The 19,139-nt window shown below is 33.9% G+C and overlaps 1 protein-coding gene across 2 annotated transcripts in view; it reads left to right on the top strand.

The window, feature by feature from the left end:
* The window catches only part of TDRD15 (tudor domain containing 15), a 513,320-nt gene that overhangs the window by 26,724 nt on the left and 467,457 nt on the right, over positions 1-19,139 (top strand). Inside the window, exon 4 of one of the 2 annotated variants that reach the window (XM_032353201.1) lies at positions 8,487-8,565. The gene's annotated coding sequence lies outside the window, so the exon portion shown is untranslated. Of the gene's footprint in view, positions 1-8,486; positions 10,404-19,139 lie in introns of those variants that run through there. The other variant, XM_032353200.1, reaches the window with a different exon arrangement.

Here is a 19,139-nt window from a genome sequence, read left to right as displayed (position 1 = left end):
ATAGAATGATCAGTTGACTAAAGTTATTTTATCATAATGCTTTTCGATAACATATTTCTGTCTTGATGTTCTTGAACATAGATATCTCTGAATGTCATCTGAGTACTAAATCATCATCTTTATAATCCAGTCACAGTTTCTTATATGGTGGATTCATTCATCAAACATTTTGGAAATCTCTGTATTCAATATAGGAGTTAGAAAAATGAGTCAAATTGTGGTTCTTAAGATATTCACAGTGGTGGGAACAAGGTAATTATAAGTGGTACATGGCATGTAATAAGGGTGTATAATAGGGGCTTTAGGACCACAGAGGACAGTGAGCCTAACTTCCCTGGGATTGAGGAACCAGTTGAAAAAGACTTAAAAAAAAATATGACTTCTGAGCCTGATTCTTGATAGATGTGTGGTATAATTTGTCAGGGAACTTAGGCAAACCTACAAGGAAGGAAATTATAGACCACATAGTACAGCCAAGCAAAACTGACTCAGTACAAACCAGTTTTGATTGCCAAGGCCCATGGGGAGTTGGGGATAGGAAGAGACTGCTTATGGCCATGGAATTTCCTTTGGAGCTCTGAAAATGTTCTGAAACTAAATGGTGATAGTGGTTTGTGCAACTGCATTAATATACTACAATCCATTGATCTGCATACTTGAAAAATGAATTTTATGCCAAGTGAATATTTCAGTGACGATTCTTAAAAATTGCATGTATGGAGCTTATATATAGCTTATGAATTCAATAAGCTATTCTTGAAGACTAGAGAAGAATGGAGAAGTGTAATGAAATTCTGATATCTAGTTTAAGGATCTCAAAATTAAAGGGAATAAAAATCTCAAACCTCAAGGTTCAAAGAATAGATGAAAAGGAGAGCCCTAGGAAGGGGGAAAGTAACATCCTTAGCCAAGATCATTCTGTGCATGTCATTATTAGCTATTGGTGTGTAATTCATTTTTAAACCTTTTTAAAAGTATGGACATAAAAGTATAAAAAACATATCTGTAGCTAGAGGCTTTATTTCTGGTTGAATCACCCATGTAACTGCTACTCAGTTCAAAATGGAACATTACCAAAACTCCAGAAGCTCTTTTCCCATCCTCACAAATACTTATGCCCTCCTCCAATGGATCTACAATCTTGACTTTCGTGGTACTATCTTCCTTTCTGGGTTTTTAAAAATAGTTTTACTACCTAATTTTGCCAACAACCAAGAAAAAATGTGTTTATTTTTTAATGATTCTTTATGGAACCGATACTAAGTTTTTAATACTGGTTTCTTTTTGCACAGTTTTAAAATACAGGATTTATCCATTTTTGTGTGTGATGTAGTTGTGGTTCATTCATTTCTGAATACTTTATCAAACATCTGTTTATTCATCCCACCCTTGAAAACTGGAAAAATGTCATCAATTGTAAAAAAAATAAAATGATCTGAATACTGTGAATTTCAAAAATATATATGTGCATTTCTGTTGGATATGTGCTGGGCTCCATTGCTAGAATTGAGTCATTGGCTGTACACTAGTGTGGCAGAGAATAGAAGAGCTAGGATACCTAGTGGGTGAATAAGTCCTTTTACCTGGTTGCTGAGTGTATTTTTGTGGATATGCGTTTTCCAAATGCATATGATAAGCATTGGCATGAATCACCAAGATTCACATGGCCATTACTACTGGCTAATCCAAATTCCTCTTCTACAGGCTTTCTTATATTTGTTTTCTAGATTTGTTCCTTTTGAGCCCCAACCAACCAACCAACTTATATATATGATTTTTGAGTGTTAAAACACTGTTGCATTTCTGGGATGCCCCATTTAGGCATGTTATGTACTCTTTCTAATGTCTTGCTAGACTTGGTGCTAGCATTTTTAAAGGAATTTTGTTTGAGGGATACTGGTCTATGGTTTTGTTCCAGATGTCTTCTCTGGACTTGGTATTAGGGTAATAGAATGAGTTGGGAAATTTCTCCTCTGAGAAATCTTTTTTTTTTTTTAAAGATTTTTATTTATTTATTTGATAGAGATCACACATAGGCAGAGAGGCAGGCAGAGAGAGAGGGGGAAGCAGGCTCCCTGCTGAGTAGAAAGCCCAATGTGGGGCTCGATCCCAGGACCATGAGATCATGACCTGAGCGGAAGGCAGAGGCTTAAACCACTGAGCCACCCAGGTGCCCCTCTGAGAAATCATATGGAGGTTTGTATTTCTGACTCATCTTCAGAGAAATTTGTTTTTCCCATTTTTCCATTTCATTATTTCTGCTATGACTTTTATTTCCTTTTACTCTGTACTTTATTTCCTTCTTCTAGCTTCTTGAGGTGAACTATTTTAGATCTTTCTTTTTTGCAATGGAAGTGCTTAATGTTATAAACTGTTAAGCATTCTTCACTGGCATCCCATATATTTTGAAATGTTCTCATTTAGTTTATTTTAATATCCTTTTAGCTAACTTGGATCTGATAACAATAAATTTTCTCAGCTTTTGTTTTTTTTTGTGAATATCTTTTGTCATTACTTTAAAACTAACTTCAGACATGTTTTTGTATCCTATGATAAACTTGGAGTGTACAACTCTGTGTTTGGCAGTTGTAACAAGTTGAGCGACTATCTCCATAAATAATTTTTGCAATATCTTATTATTCAGTATCATTCCTGCAATTCAGTATGCATTCCTTCTGGGTACTTAATGCATTTTGAATTTACTTTTCTGCATGGTGTAAGAAAATGATCCAGTTACATTCTTTTGCATATAGCTCTTCAGTTTCCCAACACCATTTGTTGAAAAGACCATCTTTTTCCCACTGTATATTCTTGCTGCCTTTATTATAGATTAATTGGCTATTTAAGCATAGGTTTATTTATGGGATCTCCATACTGTTTCATTGTTTTGTGTGTCTATTTTTGTGTCAGTACCATATTGTTCTGATTACTATAGTTTCATAGTATATGTTGAAATCTGGGATTATGATATCTCCAGCTTTGTAATTCTTTCCAAAGCTTTCTTTGGCTATTTGGGTTCTTTTGTAGTCCCATACAAATTTTAGGATCATTTTTTCCAATAGATATTTTGATAGGGATTTTTGTAAATCTGTAGATTGCTTTAGGTAGTATGGACATTTTAACCGTTTTGGCTCTTTGAATCCATAACCATGGAACATATGTCCATTTATTTGTGTCCTCAATTACTTTCATCAGCATTTTATGGTTCTTATAGGTATTTCACCTTCTTGGTTTATTTCTAGGTATTATTTTTGGTGCAGTTATAAATGGGGTTATTTCCCTGTTCTCCTTTATTATTAGTGTATAGAAATTCAATAGATTTCGGTATTAGTTTTGTATCCTGTGACTTGACTTAATTCACTTATTCTAGTTTTTTTTTCCTAGAGTCTTTAGGTTTTTAAAATACATATTATCATATAATCTGCAAATAGTAAAAGTTTTACTTCTTTGTTACCGGTTTGGATGCCTTCTATTTCTCTTGTCTGATTGTTGTAATGAGGACTTTTAGTACTGTGTTGAAATAAAAGTGGTGACAGTGGACATCCTTGTCTTTTTCCAGATCTTAGAGGAAAAGCTCCCATGTTTTCACCATTGAATATGATGCTAGCTGTGCATTTTTCACATGAGGCCTTTATTATGTTGAGGTGTGTTCTTTTTTTTTAAATTAGCCAACATATAGTACATCATTAGTTCCAGATGTACTGTTCAATACTTAATCAGTTGCATATAACACCCAGTGCTTATCACATCACCCAATTATCCCATCCCCCCACCTGTCTTCCCTCCAGCAACCCTGTTTCCTTCTACTTTGTTGAGGATTTTTATCAGAGTGGAAGATGTACATTATCAAATGCTTTTTTTTTGAATCTTTTGAAATGTTTGTTTTCTTGTTAATATATTTTATCATGTTGATTGATTTATATATATTGGACTGCCCTTGCACCCCTGGAATAAATACCAGTTGATTGTGGTGAGTAATTTTTTTAAATGTATTTTTGGATTTGGTTTGTTAATATTTTGTTGAGGATTTTTGTATCTGTTTATCAGAGATGCTGGCCTGTAGTTGTTGTGGTGTGTGTGTGTGTGTGTTTGTTTTGTAGTGTCTTTGTCTGGTTTTGGTATCAGGGTAATGCTGCCCTAATAGAAATGAATGGATAATATTCTTTAAATCATTTGAATGTTTGGTAGAATTTACTTGTGAAATCATCTGGTCCTGGATTTTGTTGGGAGATTTTTTTGACTATTGATTCTATTTCATTTCTAGTAACTGTTTTTTTCAGATTTACTATTTATTACTAATTCAGTTTGGGAAGATTATGCTTCTAAGAGTCCATTTCTTCTCGGTTGGTATAATATTATTTTGTATTTCTTTGGTGTAGATAGTTATTTCTCCATTTCTGATTTTGAGTCCTTTGTTTTCCCTTCAGTCTGGCTAAAGAATTATCAATTTTGTTTATATTCTCAAAGGACCAGTTCTTGGTTCTTTATCCATTTTTATTCTTGCCATCCTAGTGGATGTGAAAAGCTATCTTTTGGTTTTAATTTGCATTTAATTAATGAGATTGAGAATGTCTTCATGTGCTTATTAGCCATTTGTATATCTTTGAATAAGTTTTCAAAAATTTTCACCATTAAAATTTTTTTTTATCTCTATTGTGGAGTAGTAATGTGTATTCTGGATACAAGGCCTTATCCCGTATAGTTTTACAAGTATTTTATGTCATTTTTGAGGGTTGTCTGCTTGGCTTTGATGTCCATTTGAAGGACAGATATTTTTAATATTGATGGAGTCCAGTGATATCCATATTTTTGTTTCTTTTACATTTTCTTTTGGTGTCCTACATAAGAAATTACTACCTACTTCAAGATGATGAATGCTTATAAAAGTTTTTCCCTAAGTTTTAGAATCCTAGTTCTTATTTAGGTATTTGATCTATTTTAAGTTAATTTTCATATGGAATGAGGTGGGACCTAACTTCATTTTTATTTTTATTTTTTTTTTGCAGGTGGATTTCCAGTTTTTACATCACCATTTATCTAAAAAGACTCATTGTCCACTGAGTTGTTGTGGAAACTTTGTCAAAATCACTTGACCCAAAATGATTTATTTGTGGACTCTTAATTATCTTCCATTGATGAATAGGATTAGCCTTTTGCCTGTACTTCATCATTTTGATTACTATAGCTTTGGAATATTTTTGAAATCAATGTGAAAATTCTCATTTTTTTTTTTCCAAAATGGTTTTGGGTCTGTTACATTTCCATAAGAATGTGGCGGGGGTCACCTTTTAAATTTCTGCAAAAAAGCCTGCTAGATTTTATGGCAGTTGGTTGAATCTGTAGATTAATTTGGTAAGAGTTGCTATTTTAACAACACTGAATTTTCCAGTCCATGAACGGGAATGATCTGTTTGTTGATCTTTAATTTCCCTCCTCCATGTTTGTAATTTTTAATGTACAGGTCTTGAAGAACTTATTATATTTATAAATATTTTCATTCTTTATTGCTATTATGAAAGATATTTATTTCATTCTCTAATTGATTTTTCCATCTATTGGAATTAGAATACAGTTGATTTTTTGAAGTTTGACCTTGTGTTTTGTAACCTTTCTGTACTTATTCATTCATTATAATTTGTATATGTGTTTCTTTGGATTTGCTGCATGCAGAATATACTATGCAAAAAAATTTAAGTCTTCCCTTTATTAGGATCCTGTTTTTTTTTTTTTTCTTGCCAAATTGCAATATTTAGAATCTCCAATATAACGGAAAGAAATGGTGGGAGCAGGTATCCATGTCTTGTTGCCTGTATTAGGGGAAAGGCCTGTTTTATACCTAAGTATGATGTTTGTGGTTGTGTTAACATTTAAACAGGTTGGAGTTTTTTTCTAGTCTAAATTTGAGAGTTCATCATTAATGGATGCCTACTTTAATTCTCTTGGTTATGTATCACTTTTACCGGTTTCTTTCCCTATTTTTTTATTACATAGAAGACAATGTAGATATATGTTATAGTTATTTTGGGTTATAGTTCCTTCTTTTTAAGATTATAAATTTTTGTTCTGGTAGGTGTTTAAGTTACAGATGGATCACTTGGCTTTTACTCATCTAGTATAAGGGAAGATGTATTTTTAATTTTGTTTTCATGCTTTAATCTTGATCTTTCTGTAGATCACTTTTCTGGAGTCTCAACTGAGAGTCCAGCTTGTTTTCCAGGGTGCTTATATTCTGGTTTGGCCCAAACTGCAAATTCTCCCAAGCACCCTGTTATGTCTGGAAACTCCTCCCAGGTTTCAACCTCTTACCACAGCTACACTAACTATAAAGAGTCTTGCCCCATAAATTTGCAGCTTAGAAGTTGGCTAAGGACGAGTGGAATTAACATGCAAGTGTTTGGGGTTCATTCTCTGTGGATCTAACTGTGACACCTAAATCCCAGCTGTCTTGAACCTTGATTTCTGCATCCTTAATCCAGTAAAACTACTGTTCTGTGCTTGGTCTCCCTTCCTGTGCTGTGGTTCAAATAATTTACTTAGGGAATCTGGATGAATATAGGGATTTTTCCATGTATATCTCCTTTCTTAAGGATTACAGCCTTTCATGAGTGCTGTCCAGTGCCTTCAAAAGTTCTATATATTCTCTAGGTTTTATGTCCTGTTGCTTGTTAATAGGACAACTTTAATATCCATCTCATAGCCAAGACAAGAATTCCCTAGTGTTTCATTAACTTACACCATTGGGTAAGGAAGAACTTGGAAGTCATACAATCACTTGGATTTTGGGCATATTCTCTGACCTCTTTGTTTTAATTTCTACTCTTCCTCCATTATAAGCTGGATCAAGCACCTCAGCCACTATATATAACTCTTCTTTACTTATTGGTTCAGTGGATGAGGAACCCAAGTGGCTTTTTCCCCATGTTACCTTTTTTTTTTTTTTTAAGATTTTATTTATTTATTTGACAGAGATCACAAGTAGGCAGAGAGACAGAGAGAGAGGGGTAAGTAGGCTCCCCGCTGAGCAGAGAGCCCGACTCAACTCTGGGGATCTCATGACCTGAGATCATGACCTGAGCTGAAGGCAGAGGCTTAACCCACTGAGCCACCCAGGAGACCTTCTCGTGTTATCTTAATAGGGTTTTGAGAGATAGCAAAAACGCATGTGTTGGGGCACCTGGGTGGCTCAGTGAGTTAAGTCTCTTCCTTTGGCTCAGGTCATGATCTTGGGGTCCTGGGAAAGAGCCCCACATTGGGCTCTCTGCTCCGCAGGGAGCCTCCTCCCCTGGCCCCTGCCTGCCTCTCTGCATACTTGTGATCTCTCTCTGTCAAATAAATAAAATCTTTAAAAAAACAATGCATGTGTTGAAAGCATTATTTCTCCCTCCTGTCATTATGCATATTGCCAGTAGCACTTTGGTATTCGTTTATTTCTTGATAAACTGGGATAGAGGATTTTAGTTTTCATAAATGGCTACAACACCATCAGTATTCTATCCTGTTCCTTTTTTAAGGAGTGCTGCTTGACTTGTATGATTAGGTTGTACAAGGTTGTGTACCTCTAATTTGTTCATTAAAATAGTCCTGTTTAATTTTGAGTTGCCATGCAAGTAGTCCAGTGACCTTGAAGGTTGCCATGCTCTAGGAAACTCAAGCTACATGGAAAGGTTCCGTTTGGGGTCTTTTCTTGATAGTTCCGGTTTATTACCACTTGCATATCCCTATTTAAGGTCCAGACATTATGGAACAGATTTAAGCCAACCTGCTGTGTTTTGTTTCAATTTCTGCCTCATAGAATCTGTGATATAATATTATTTTATCCCTGGGTTTTAGGAAGAAGTTATTGTATAGAAATAATAACTGGACTTGTTAATTTTAGCTCTTCTGACTGGTGTGAAGTGGTATATCACTGTGGTTTTGATTTGTATTTCCCTGATGATGAGTGACTTTGAGCACTTTTTCATGTGTCTATTGGCCATTTGGATATCTTCTTTGTAGAAACGTCTGTTCATGTCTTCTACCCATTTATTGATCTGTACCCCTGAAGCAAATAATACATTATATGTTAATAAAAAAAGAAATAATAACTGAAACAAAATTTGGTATCAGATATGAGATGCTGTTATAACTTTTGGACTGAATCATGGGCAGAAACTGGAAGGTCCTTGAGAGGAAACCTGACAGGCCTCAAGGAGGCTGTCAGTGAAGGCCTTAAGCTAAGGAAAATGTTGAAAGCTGAAAGAAAGAAGACTGGAGATCTTTGTTATATATAATAAAAGAATATCTAGCAAAATTGCTACTGCCACAATATGCAAAAAATGAAATTGTACCTAATGAATTGAGGATTTAGTCTGCAGGGATTTCCAAGCAATTACTGTATGCCTCCTGATTCTTTGTTTTGAATGAGAGTGCCTATAGAAGTTACTTTATGCTTGTCCCACAGTGGTGTGTTGGATGTGTGTGGGCTAACATGGCATTTTGTTTTGTAGGTCTTCAGATCAAGAGGAACTGTACTTGAACGACTACTGGGAAGCCTAATCTACACTTGGACCTGATTTAGATGATGAGGTCTGAGACTGTTTTGGTACCATCATGGATTGAGACTTTGGAGATCTTTCGGGGAAGGGTGTAGTGAATCCTGCATATGGGAATGATGTGAATTGGGGCCAAAGGGCATACTGTGTTATACTTTATTACCCAGAGATTACTACAGTAATATTTAAGTTTTTATCTGCTGTGACTTTGCTATTCCCCCTCAAGAAAAGGAGTATAATTACCATTCCTTTGGGAGTGGGTAGGTTTGAGTGCTTTGACCAAAGCGTAGAGTAGAAATCATTCCATGTGATCTTACAAGGCTACTTCTCAAGCAGTGATGTAGCTTTCACCTTATTTTCTGTAACACTTGTACCTGGTGCCTTGGACCGTCATGCAAGAAATCCAGATACTGCATCCAGGAAGCCCAGGCCACATGGGGAGGCCATGTATAAGGACTCCCGTGAATAGTTCCAGACTCTAGCCATTTGAGTTTTCCTTGCTGAAGCCATGGGTGTTGATTGTACAGAAACAAGCCAACTCCACATATTCATCATATGCAAATTCCTAAGCTACAGGACCCATAAACTTAATAAAGTAGTTCTATTCTAAGCCTTGAGGTAGTAAGTGGAATGGCTGGATAACTTCTAAACCACTTTAAAGAATCATTAGAACTTTTGGTGTATACTAAGAGTAAAAAGGCCTGCTACTGAGTAAAGTACGAGTTTCAGTGAAAAAGTGTGACATGTTTTATCTGCCTAATGCCTTGCTTATTTATTTATTTGGTTTTGGGACACTAAGTTCTGTGGCCATATGCACTCTTGAGAGTTGTTGACATGCCACTGTAAAAACCAATACATTAGCTTGTACTAGTTTATTTGTAAACATTCTATTTACTTTACATTTTGTTTTACTTGATTAAAACTCAAATGTTTTCTTCAGTTTGCTTCCATATTTTACACATAGTAGATGTAAGATAAATACATACTAATTGAATATTTTGTCAGCTCTCAGAGGGCATTATCCTTGAGTTTATTTTTTTTTTAATGACTTCTAGATGATTTAGGAAATAGGTAATTATATATATATATGTTAAATTAAGGGTTAAAGTCTGTCTTAGGGAACTTCATTCATGGTCTGCATATATAATTTGAATATTTTTATGAGGTAAAAATTATAGACAAGCTTTTCTAGCAATTAAGAAAATGTTCCTATAATTTTTGGAGGGTTTTACTGCCATCTACTGGCAGTCATTTCTATAGTTTAAATTCCTTCAAGCTTTATTTCTACTCGTTTTCCTGGCACCGTCTTCTCTTAATTTTTTAAGACTTTTTTTTTTTTTTTTTAAGGAAGAAGATATTTCAGGTGCCTAAAGAGAGGCTATCATTTTTTTTTTGAAGAAATGATGTTCTACATATGCCTCCTATATAATTTAACAGAAGTGAATAAACATGACCATGTTATTCATTCTTAAGTGCAGTTTTTCCTGCATTCTTTCCATCACTTGCTTGGGTTCCCCTTCCTTTTACCATTCATAGAATTTTTTAACCTCTGCCCTGAGGTACATCATAATAGTCTACATTTTCTTCATGTGCATAGAATTCAGTGAATGAATGGATATAATTATGTGAACATAAATACAATGATATGCTTTTGTTATGTTTTAGAAAAAAGATCACATAATTTTTCTGCATTTTGCTTTTCTCACTTAGCATATCAGAAATCTAAGAAGTAACGTAGTTCTATTCTAAATGTATGCATGATTTTAAAAAGCAGTTGTATTTTAATTTTGTTTTTAATAATTTCTCTTGATAGACATTTATTTTTGCATTTTTTGCCACCTTGAATATGATTGCAATAAATATCTGCATGTATATCCCTCTCTAGGTGTAATTTTGTTTCTCTGAGATAGCTTTTTAGTAGCGAAATTACTGGGAGAAAGAATATATTTTTAATTTGAATAGATGTTACCCTGTTGCTTTTAAAAACAGCTGAAATGTCAGTGTATGAGAATACATTTTTCTTATACTACCGTTAATACATTTTATAGAATTTAAACATTTTTACCTGTATGAGAGATTAAAATGATTATTTTAATTTCTTAATTAGAGAATTTGAACAATTTTACATGTTTGTTGACACTGAATTTATTCTGTGAAACTTCTAATTTTATGTTTGCACTTTTTAAATTGTAAGAAGTTAACTCCTTTTGTTTATCATCCCAATTAACAAATCTTTTTGTACAAAAGATAACAAAGTTTTTAACTCTTTATACAACTGAACAGGTCTATCTTTGTTTTAAACAGAGTTTCCTGCATGTAATGAAGAAAGTCTCACTCACCCATATGGGTTGTACCTTCCAGGTCCCTTTCCTCCCCACCCCTCCTTTTTTTTTTAAAAAATTTTGCAGAATTTTTATTGTCTGAATTTTAAGTTTAAATTTTAACCCATCTGGAATTTAATTACACTTTTCAGAACTGAAAGATCCCATATACCCAGTGAAGTACTATATCAAATAATTATCAAAATAGATCCTAACCCTAACCCTAGATATTACTGTCCTGATATCTATGGTAATTGCCTTCCTGCTTTTCTTCCTATTATTGTCTTCTAAACTGGATCTCTAAACATTATAGTTTAGTTTGTTGCTCATTGACCTTAATATAAATTCATATAATATGTATTTTTATATCCAATATCTTCTATTTAACATTTTGTTGGTGAGTTTTATCTACATAGTGGTGTGTAGCAGTTCATTCTCCTTGTTGTATGGTATTTCATTGAATGAATGTGATTATTCTACTGTTGAAAGATATTTGGATTTTTTTCAATGAATGGCAATAGAGAATATAGCTATGAATATTCTTATGCATTACTTTTGAGGCTTTTGTGCATACATTTCAGTTGGATGTACATTTCAGAGAGAAATTGCCTCATAAGTCATGTAGATTTCCAACTTCAGTAGGTCAGTAATTACTGCCCAGAAGTTTTCCAAAATGATTACACTAGTTTACACTTCCGCCAGTAAGAATTCTAACATTCTACATCTTCACCAGTACTTATCATTGTCTTTTTTAATTTTACTCTTTTTTATGGGTAGATACTGGTATCTCACTGTAGTTTTATTTATTTAGGTTAGTCTCTATGTAGTACATCATTAGTTTTTGATATAGTGTTCCATGATTCATTGTCTGCATATAAGACCCAGTGCTCCATGCAATCTGTGCCCTCATTAATACCGATTAACAGGCTCACCCATCCCCCATACCTTTCCCTTCTAAAACCCTCAATATGTTTCCTGGAGTCCATAGTCTCTCATGCTTTGTTTCCCACTCTGATTTCTCCCCCTTCATTTTCTCCTTCCTTCTCCTAATATCCTCCATGCTGTTCCTTTTGTTTCACAAATAAGTGAAACCATATGATAATTGACTTTCTCTTTTTGACTTATATCACTTAGCATAATCTCCAGTCCCATCCATGTTGGTGCAAAACTTGGTTATTCATCCCCTCTGTATTGTACATATGGACCACATCTTTATCCATTCATCTGTTGAAGGCTCTTTCCACAGTTTGGCTATTGTGGACATTGCTACTATGAACATTGGGCTGCATATGGCCCTTCTTTTCACTACATCTGTATCTTTGGGGTAAATACCCAGTAGTGCAATTGCTGGGTCATAAAGTAGCTCTATTTTTAACTTTTTGAGGAACTTCCACATTGTTTTCCAAAGTGGCTGCACCAACTTGCATTCCCACCAACAGTGTAAGAAGGTTCCTCTTTGTCTGCAACTTCTCCAACCTTTGTTGTTTCTTGCCTCATCAATTTTTGCCATTCTAATTGGTATAATGTAAGGTGGTATCTCAATGTGGTTTTGATTTGAATCTCCCTGATGGCTAGTGATGAACATTTTTTTCATGTGTCTGTTAGCCATTTGTATGTCTTTAGAGAAGTGTCTGCTCATGTCTTTTGCCCACTTTTTGACTTATTTGTTCTTTTGAGTGTTGAATTTGAGAAGTTCTTTATAGATCTTTATAGCCCTTTGTCTGTAGTGTCATTTGCGAATATCTTCTCATATTTTGTGGATTGCCTCTTCGTTTTGTTGACTGTTTCCTTTGCTGTGCGAAGCTTTTTATTTCGAAGAAGTCCCAAAAGTTCATTTTCACTTTTGTTTCCCTTGCCTTTGGAGGGAAAGTGTCTTGACAGAAGTTGCTGTGGCTGATGTTGGAAGAGGTTACTGCCTATGTTTTCCTTTAGGATTTTGATGGATTCCTTTCTTACATTGAGATCTTTCATCCATTTTGAGTTTACCTTTGTGTATAATGTAAGAGAATGGTTGAGTTTCATTCTTTTGTATATAGCTGTCCAATTTTCCCAGTACCGTTTATTGAAGAGACTGTCTCAACTTTAGTAATCATCCCATTCACTGGAGTTTTAATTTGCCTTTCTGATTACTAAAGTTGAATTACTTTCATATGTTCACTAGTCACTAAGTTAAAAATTGCTTTTGGCCACTTTCCTCTTAGGTAGATATTTTCTTACTGATTTGTAGGAATTCTTTACATATTTTGAATCAGGCTCTTTGTTTTCCACTTAGTGCTTTTTAAAAAAATTTTTTATGACAGTATATTATTTTTGGTTAACAGAAACTCTTAATTCTACATTTATTTTCCTTTATGTTTAGTGCTTTTTGTCATGTTGAAGAAATTAAACATACTCAAATTCTGTTTCCTAGAGAATTTTATTAAGTTCAATTTACAAGTCACTTAAAAATTTTTACATAAGTGATAAGAAATGGATCAGTATTCACTTTTTACATATAGATATTATTTGACCCCATAGCACTTACTGAAAAAGGCTCTACATGCTCTGCTGAACTGATAAATCAAGAGTTTATTATCCTGGGTAGGCTTCTGGACTCTTGTGTTCTTTCATGGACAATAAAGTCGATACCTTGCTGTCTTAATTACTGTAGCTTTACACTAAGTCTTGATACCTGGCCGGTATTCACTAGCTTCTTAAAGATTCCTTAGCATTTCTTTACTTTTACATTTCCATAAACCCTTTAATGCTAGCCTTTTAACTTTCTACAAAAATACACTGTTGGGATTTTCATTGTGATTTCATTCAATCTGTAGATCATTTAGAGAACATTTACAGCTTCATAATATTGAATCTTCAAGGTGCCTGGGTGTCTCAGTGGGTTAAGCCTCTGCCTTCAGCTCAGGTCATGATCTCAGGGTCCTGGGATCGAGCCCTGCATCAGGCTCTCTGCTTAGCAGGGAGCCTGCTTCCCCCTCTCTCTCTGCCTGCCTCTCTGCCTACTTGTGATTTCTCTCTCTCTCTCTCTGTTAAATGAGTAAATAAAATCTTAAAAAAAAAAATTGAATCTTCAAGTCTCTGAATATGGTGTGTTCTTACATTTAAATTCTTCAAAATCCTTTAAAATTCTTCTAAAATACTTGTAACTTTCATAATAAGAATCTTCTACATCTTTAAATAGGTGTGTTTCTCGGTATTTGATATTTTGGATATTGGTATAATTTTTAAGATTTTTATTTCCTTTAACTTATGTCTGCTGATCTTGTATCTAGTGATCTTGCTAAATTTATTCCTGATGAAGTTTTTGAAGAGTTTTTTCTTTTTCATCCTTATATCTAAAATTTTTTCTTTACTGTGTTTGATGACTATGCAGTATGGAATGGAAGTACTGGTTGTGAGCATCCTGATGTCATTCCCAATTTTAGAAAAAGGCTTTTAATATTTCACCATTAAGTATGATGTGTGCAAAGTGCTTTTTATATTCTTTAATAGATCAAGGAAGTTTTTATTTCTAGTTTAAAATTTTTAGTATGACTGGTATTGAATTTTATCTGGTTGCTTCTAGTGATATGATCTCAAAACTTTTTCTCATTTTGTTTCATTTGAAAATATTTGATCAACCTTACATTGATGGATTAAATTCTCCTTGCTCATGTTGAGTTCATATTTAATTTTCTGTTTCAGATTTTTGCTTTCATAATCATTGATTTATCTATGCTTTTTTTCTTCTAACTTTAGAGGTTTTGATGTAAAGGTTATGCTGTTATCTTTAATTGAATGGAAAATATTTATTTGTATTCTCTGGAAGACTTTATGTAAGACTTGTGTTACGCTTTCTTTCCATGTTTTGAAAAATTCACTGGTGAAACTGTATGGGTCTATTGATTTCTTTCTAGGAAAATTTAAAAACCAAGATCTCATTCTTAAAGGATCAAACTTTCTATCTTTTTTTATTGTATCAGATTTGATATATTTTGTCCATATTTGTGAATTTCCAAATTTATTAACATTAATTCATAATTTATTAATCTTTAAATGTTTGCAAGATCTGTAGTGATATCTTTTAAAATATTTTCCTATATTGACTATCTTTCTGATTGGGATTGAGTGGGAGGAGGACTATTGGGGTACTTTCATTCTTGTGTATCGGGGTCCATACTGTTAACATGACTTATCGCTGATGATGAAAACTTATTCATTTAACTGAGGTAGTATTAATTAGATTTCTTCTGGGTAAAGGTATTCTTCCCCTCTCTGGAATATATATACTCTTCAGGAAAGAGTCAGTTTGTGCATCCTATATTTAATGGGTGGTAAGTTATGCCCTACCTCTTGGAGGAGGGGGTTTCTACATAAATTAGTTGAGATATTTGTTCTCCCGCATTTGAATATTTGCTCATTTCTTTTTATTAGTATGGATCCATGGATATTTATTTCATACTTTTGGTTATTTCCTGATACCATGTGTTTTCTTACTCGAATGGCCCCAGCTTTGGCCATTGAGCACTCTTTCAGTTGTCTCCTGTGTTCCTTTTTCATGGTCCCATTGTTTTGTTCTTAAGAATTTTTTTTTTTTTTAAAAGATTTTATTTATTTATTTGACAGAGAGAGATCACAAGTAGGCAGAGAGGCAGGCAGAGAGAGAGGAAGGGAAGCAGGCTCCCTGCTGAGCAGAGAGCCCAATGCGGGACTCGATCCCAGGACCCTGAGATCATGACCTGAGCCGAAGGCAGCGGCTTAACCCACTGAGCCACCCAGGCGCCCCTGTTCTTAAGAATTTTTTTTCCTTCTTTATGGTGCTATGAGATATTCTAGGCAAATCTTATATATTCCCTACCCGAGTTCCAGCATCAGCAATTTCTTCAAAGAGCTCTGGTTTCTATTAGTGGAGAATGTTGTATTGGATGCCAAATTTGGGGGTTTGGATGAGTACATTTATCTTTATTTTCTTAATTCTGTTCTTTAATTTCTTTGGGTTTAACTTGCTGTCCTTTTTATAACTTCCTAAGATATATTTTCAGTACCATTGTTTAAAATGTTTTCTAATATCCATTTCCATTTCTCTTTTGAACAATGGATTAGAAATATATTATTTCATTTCTAAACATTTAGGCATTTTTCAAGTTACTTTTTACTTTTTTTTCTACCTTAATTCAACAGTGGTCAGACAACATAATTGAATGATTTATAGTTTAAGTTTAAGACTTATTTTATGAACTACATATAATCATTTTGTTTGTCTTGTATGTACAGCTGAAAAGACTACTTATGATTGTCAGGTCATTTTTAATTGTGCTATTTGGATGTTTTATATCCCTACCTACTTTGTTCAGATTTTACGTTGGGCGGTTATATTATAGTCTCTCATCTTGATAGGGGATTTCTCTATTTCCCTCAAGTTACAGTTTTGTTTTTTTTTATTGGAATATAGTTGACCCATAATGTTATGTTTGTTTTAGGTGTATGACATAGTGATTTGACAACTTTATATATTATACTATGAGGACTACCAGTGTAACTACCACATGTTACCATACATTGCTGTTATGATACCTTTGATTATACTCCTTTCAACTTTGTGACTCATTCCATAACTGGATTTTTGTGCCTCCCACTCTCCTTCACCAATTTGCCCATCCCCCAAACCTCCTTTCCTCTGGCAACTACCAGTACATTCTATTTATGGATCTATCCCCCCCTTTTTTTTTGTTTTGTTTTGTTTTTTAAATTCCACATATAATTGAAATTATATGATATGTGTGTCTTATTTTGACTTATTTCACTTGGCATGATACCCTCTGGTTACATCCATAGTATGTCAAATGGCAAGATCTCTCTTTTTATGGATGAGCATCATCAATAATATTTATAAAGTATATATAATATATATACACAAACTACATTTTCTTCATTCATCTATGGATGGACACTTGGGTCACTCCCATATCTTGGCTGTTGTAAATTATGCAATAAAAATGGAGTGTAGATATCTTTTTGAATTAATGTTTTCATTTCTATGGGAAAAACTCAGTAGTGGAATTACAGGATCATATGCTATTTCTATTTCAATTTTTTTTTTTTTGAGGAACTTCCATCTTTTTTTCCATAGGAAATAAAATTGGTGCAGCTCCTATCAGTGGTGCACAAAGGTCCCTTTTTCTCCACATCCTCACCAACACTTGTTATTATTTTTTTTTAATGGACATTCTGATTGGTATAATTTGATAACTCATTGTGGTTTTGATTTGGATTTCCTTAATGATTAGTGACATTCAGTGTCTTTTCATATGTCTGTGGCCATCTGTATGTCTTTGGAGAAATATCTTTTCAGGTCCTCCACCCTTTCAAAAATTGGATTATTTAGGTATTTTTGGCCTTGAGTTGTATAAATTCTTTATATATTTTGGATATTAACCCCCTATTAAATACACCATTAGCAAATTTCTTCCATTCCGTAATTTGCCTTTTCATTTTATTGATTTCCTTTACTCTGCAAAAGCTTCATATTTTGGTGTAGTCCTAATAGTTTTGCTTTTCTCTTGCTTGAGGAGACAAATCCAGAAAAATATTGCTAAGGCTATTATCAAAGAGATTATTGCTTATATTTTCCTTGAAGAGTTTTATGGCTTCAGGCCTCACATCTAGGTCTTGTAGTCTATTTTGAGTTTATTTTTCTGTATGACATAAGATAGTGGTCTTTTATTCTTTTGTATGTAGCTCCCTAGTTTTCCCAGTACTAGTGATTGAAGAGATGATCTTTTAGCCATTGTATATTATTGCCTCCTTCATTGTAGATTAAAGATTATTTATTTATTTATTTGAGAGAAAGACAGAGAGAGCATGAGAGGCGAGAAGGTTAGAGGGAGAAGCAGACTCCCCATGGAGCTGGGAGCCTAATGTGGGACTCGATCCCGGGACTCCGGGACCGTGACCTGAGCCGAAGGCGGTTGCTTAACCAACTGAGCCACCCAGCGCCCCTCCTTCATTGTAGATTAAATGATCATATAGTTATGGGTTTATTTCTGGGCTCTCTATCCTGTTGCATTGATCTATGTGTCTGTTGTGCCAATACCATATTGTTCTGATTATTGTAGCTTTAATAGTGTATGTTGGGATACCTCCAGCTTTGTTATTTCTGAAAAAATCTTTGATTACTTGGGTTATTTTGTGGTTTAATGCAAATTTTATGATTATTTATGTGAAAAATGTTGCTGGTATTTTGCGAGGGATTGCACTGAGTCTATAGATTGCTTTAGAGTATGGAGACTTTAATAATATTCTTACAATTCGTGAACATGATATGTCTTCCTATTTGTGTCTTTAATTTCATTCATTAACGTTTTATAGTTTTTGGAGTACAGGTCCTGCACCTCTTTGGCTAAGTTTATTCTGAAATATATTATTTTTGGATATATATTGCAAGTGCATTGTTTGGGGATTTTAAATAGGTTTGTTTTCTTACTTTCTCTTCCTGCTATTTCATTGTAGTATAGAGAAGTGCAGCTGATTTTTGCATATTTTATATCCTGCAACTTTACTAAACTCAGTGTAATAATTTTTTTCAGTGGAGTCTTTAGGGTTTTCAGTATATAGTATGTTATCTTCAAATAGTGATAGTTTTACTTCTTCCTTACAGTTTGGTTGCTTTTTTTTTTTTTTTTTCCATCAGATTGCTATGGCTAGGATTTCTAGTACTCTGTTGAATAAAAGTGGTGAGAGTGGCTATTATCTTCAAGAGCTGTCAGTTTATCATTGATGTTAAGTGTGGGCTTGTCATGTATTGCCTTTATTATGCTAAGGTGTGTTCCCTTGAAACCCACTTTGTCAGTCATAAAATGTTGAATTTTGTCAGATGCTTTTTCTGCATCTATTGCAATGGCTATACATAGTGTTCATTTTGTAGATGTGATCTATCATTTTGATTTATGAATATTGAACCATTCTTGTATCCCTCCAGTATATCCCACTTGATTGTGGTGAATGAATCATCTTTTCAATGTATTGTTGGATATGGTTTGCTCATATTTTGTTGAGGATTTTTACATTTATGTAAAATGTAAATCCCAATACAGGAATATTGGTCTGTTTTCTTTTTGTAATGTCTTTTTTTTTTTTTTTTGGTATCAGGGTAATGCTGGCCTTGTTGAATGTATTTGGAAGATTTCCTCTATTTTTTCTGAATAATTTGAGGGGAATAGGTATTAACTCTTTGATGTTTGATAAAAATTCACCTGTGAATTTTAAGTAACCATACAACATGCTCACTTGACTAGAGGGAAGAATGAATGAA

Source organism: Mustela erminea, chromosome 7, assembly GCF_009829155.1.
Source record: "Mustela erminea isolate mMusErm1 chromosome 7, mMusErm1.Pri, whole genome shotgun sequence".
Classification (NCBI taxonomy): domain Eukaryota; kingdom Metazoa; phylum Chordata; class Mammalia; order Carnivora; family Mustelidae; genus Mustela; species Mustela erminea.
The sequence above is the reverse complement of the archived record's forward strand: the minus strand, read 5'-3'. Positions and strand labels throughout refer to the sequence as shown.